Source organism: Sinocyclocheilus anshuiensis, unplaced genomic scaffold (assembly GCF_001515605.1).
Source record: "Sinocyclocheilus anshuiensis isolate Anshui unplaced genomic scaffold, SAMN03320099.WGS_v1.1 scaffold1154, whole genome shotgun sequence".
NCBI classification, from domain to species: Eukaryota; Metazoa; Chordata; class Actinopteri; order Cypriniformes; family Cyprinidae; genus Sinocyclocheilus; species Sinocyclocheilus anshuiensis.
Window position 1 is genome coordinate 1219642 of NW_015542345.1, and position 4564 is coordinate 1224205.

Here is a 4564-nt window from a genome sequence, read left to right on the forward strand (position 1 = left end):
TAATATATGTGTGTGTACTGTGTATATTTATTATGCATATATAAATAAACACACATACAGTATATATTTTGGAAATATTTACATGTACAGTATATATTTATATAATTTATATTATATATTAATATATTTCAAATACAAATATAACATATTTTTCTTAAATATATGCATGTGTGTGTACATATATATATATATATACATAATAAATATTCACAGTACACACACATATTATGTAAACAAAAACTTTTATTTTGAATGCGATTAATCGTGATTAATCGTGATAGCACTAGTATTTTTATAACACTACATGTAGCCTGTTTTCACCGAGTTCTTTTATGCAAGAATTGCATAAAATTATTGCAAGAATTATGAATAAAAATAAGTCAACCTCAGAGGTTTCCTCATGTCTTACAGGCGCAGTTTTCAACAGTATAAAGATGAGACTGTTCCAATCTCAAACACGTTGGTATGGGTGTTAAACGTAACAAGTCAAAAGTGTTTCTCATCGACTTTCCTCAGTCTGATTTTTTCCCTTCATTAGTAAAACCTGCAAATGGCTGTATGCTCTGGGATAGGTCTTGTCTAATTAAACAGGCCCAGTGGCAGGCAAGGTAATCTCTACCCATCCTCGCTGGGGAGGATAGATCACAGGCCTTCTTACTTCTAGGATAGAAAGAAAAAACGGTCCCAGAATGGATTAAATCCAAGACTAGACACAATGCTGTGTGAGGTACTGTAGCTGTTCCTGTTCTGTGCTGTTATGCAATGTGATGTACTTATCATCACTTTTAATGCACTGCTCAAAGATTTCAGGAATGAATATCCCTTATTAAAAGAACAGACCAGGACCAAGTCTAAGGAGCGTTTATGCAAATACCTCAAAACTTACGAACAGTTTCAGGTGTAAGAACCGTCAGCAACACTGTCTGACAGCTTACACACACATGACACAGCAACAGGACTCCTATGGACCCCCTTCCCATGTATTGCACATACATTGCATCATATGTAGCTCTAGACACCTTAACAATCCACCTCACTCCAGCTATTTTAAAACTGTGACAATTACAATAATAACAATTCACACAGCTGTCATTGTTACCGGATGTTGCACTAGCCATTTTATGCTGACTTTGTCTATCGTTTGTATATATAGACTGTTTATTGTCCCTTATGTCTATTTATTGTAACTCTGGGTTACTGTGCTGTACATAGTGTGTTTCTAAAGGCTGATGTTTGCAACAAGGTTTCCTTGGGAAAACCTTTTCTAATAAGTTGTGTTTTTGTCATTTTAAATATATTTTTAAAACGTCTATATAGTTTTATTTCAGTCTTAGTCTTTTGGTACATACATTTTTTATAGTTTATTTCAGTTAATATATTTTTCTTAAATGTCTATATAGTTTTATTTTAGTCTTAGTTTTTTTTTAATACATTACTTTTTATAGTTTATTTCAGTTTTTCTTTTAGATTTAGTAAAATAACCCTGATCTGGAGTGAATCTAAAGAGGCAAGCTAGCAAAGGTCACAAATAAAGTTGTATGAGGGCCCTGCCTACAGGCCAACTGTCCATTCAAATTCAGGAGGGTGTCGTTCCTGGCACCACATGCCATCACTGGAATAACAAGACAATACACTGCAATTATGGGATTAGGATCGTTTACACTAATCGAGCCATAAAGGGCTATGACACACGCCTCAACCACACAATGAGACAGTTGGAGACTCCCAGCAAAACTGTTTACAACCAATGTTTTCCAATCAAACACAAGGTCACATTTCTTTCCACCTTTTCTCACTGATTTGTCATAATTAATTCTCAAACATAAAATACAGCTTCCTAAATGTTAGTGAAAGAGTCAAACTTGAAACTCGAAATTTTTCTGTCTGTTAAAGAATGCAAAAATTACAGACTGGCATAAGTTTGTGCTCCTCAAAGCTTAAGATTGAAAACCCCTTGCTTTTAATCTTTTTATTTTGACTGCAAAGTCAAACAGAGCAACTGGCTTTAACATAACACTGTTCTCCTTTCATTACGAGACATACAAAACACACAAACTCCATACTCCATCATTTTTGGCAATTAGTTGCTTTTATCTACATTATACGGTGGCCGAGAAGTGCAAAGCAGATCACAATTCTGAAAACAAAATAACAAACTTGTTTCTGACTTGTTATAATGTTTTCTGAATTGTTGTTGTGCTTTCAGAAAGCACAACAACAAGTCAGAAAACATTATAACAAGTCAGAAACAAGTTTGTTATTTTGTTTTCAGAATTGTGATCTGCTTTGCACTTCTCGGCCACCGTAACATTAACCAGACTACAGGATAACACCGGAGATGAACAGTACCTTTTTGATGTGGAACAGGCTTTTGGAGATCTCAGGATTTTGGGCTCAACTCGGAAATCCACACTACAGTATACATAAAGCTCTGACCGTCTTTAGGTGTTTGATGTTTGGGGAACTCAAGCCTTTTGGAGTGTAAAGTGAATATAATCATCACCATAATGTTGATTTAATATAGAAATTTAGGGAATCATGTACTTATGAAAGAAGAACCAGAAGAAAAACTAATGCTTAAATAGTTAAAGCAATTGTATGTCCTTTTTTAGACCTTGAAATATCAGTTTCAAGATCATTCTGATGGTACACTGACTTCTAATAAGGCGAATGACTTCTGTTTCTTTCTCACGCTCACTCACATATGGCTGTTCTTTCTGGGAGTATATAAGATTGGTACGAAATTCCACGAAAAGGGCGGATTGCTTTACAGCAGCAACAAATGCACTGCAGCCATCTTCCGTAATTATCACAGTGATATATTTACGACAGTGAATTCCAATCACTTAACTGTAGGGGGCTCTAAAGTCGCAAAAACTACATACAGATGCTTGAAATAAAAAAAGAGACAAGTTTAATTATTTGAGAAAATTTTTGAATTCATTTATAATTGTTAAAAATTACTTTTATATTTTTTTATTATTTTAATTATAAAGGCTTTTAATAAAAGTGAGTCTGAATTGCTTGTGGTCAATACAATGACTATTATTTTCATCAATGATTAAATTTTCAAGATCAAAGTTTGGCACTTATAAACTGTGGACTATGATAGCATATTAAACAGGAACATCTTTGTCGTCTTACCAATCAATCAATCAATCAAAGCAAAACTCATATGTCAAATGCCCTTTAATTTCTGCCAAGAAGAAAACACTGACTTATTCTGACGGGGATGATGTCAGTCTAGTCAGGTACGCCAATAAATCTAGACACACTGCCAGTTTCACCTTATTCTGCCAAGCTACAAGGCCATGGCATGCTATGAACCCCTTAACCTGACAAATAGCAACGAGTCCTCAAAAATGACACACTATTGCACACTGATTCTGTAAGGAGCAGAGCAACGACTGTGAGAGCTGTAGGGGTGAAGTAGTTTTGGTCCGATGGTAATAATCACTCTGGGAGAAAGAGATTATTTCAGCAGGTCCTAGCTTGACCTACATGGCTTAATCTTTTTTTGGGTCAAATCAGTTTATTCCTGGACGTGGCCGGGTTCAAAACATGTCACATGGCATCGAACTGAAATAATTTGATCCTATTTGAACTAATTGCATGTGTCTGTAAATGTGCTTGTTTTTCTTTGAAGGGGGAGGGGGAAATCTCCATCTTGTCAGTGCTGTATCTATGCACTGGACTTATCCCCATGCACTGCAGCTTAACATCCTCTTATAATAAAAGCTATACAGCAGCACCCAGCGCTGAAGCTATGATCCACATGAGGCTATGATCTCCTCAGAGGCTTGACAAGGGCGCTGAGGCTGTAGCATTTTATTTCAAAGCAGGGGCCTGGTTTCATCGGCCCATGCAGTTGAAATAAAGCAGAAGTAGGGTTTTTAAATCACATATGTTATGGATACCACTTTTTCACAGGGCATTAGACATTTCATCATTGATATGAGGTGGCTGTTGCTTTGCATTTATTGCTGCATCCAAGCAACTGGCATATTTATTTTCTCTCCACACCCAACCTGGAAGTTTCATGTAAAATGTCTAATTTTCTCATGAAATGGTCTCTTTTTTTTAAGGGCGAAAAATATATCATATCTCATCTTGTTTAAATGTCACATCACTGATAACCTTTAGGTTAGATTTATCCTTTATCTTGCATTTAATTCTGTTGGAGCAGCTGGGTGGGTGCAGCGCCAGTTTAATATGACACAAGGACAAAATATTTAATTTTATTTATAATGGGATGTGCAAAAATAAGCATAATCATTTGAAAAAAAGAAATTTAAATCCTAGCGCAGCCGAATGTGAGTATGCAATTACGCGTTTTAAAGACACTACAGATTCCTTATTACTATGCTCGAAAAAATAAAATGAAAATCATGTTATACCTGCAGAGATAGCTGTTGCGTTTATCCATTTTAATAAGCAGTGCCTATTGAAATAACCATGGCATACACGCCCCTCTCTCCAAACAGCTGCTGAAAACGACCCAGACTGTCTCCTATCGTCTTAAAAAATCTTAACGATCACAAATATATACACACACAAAAAAAAA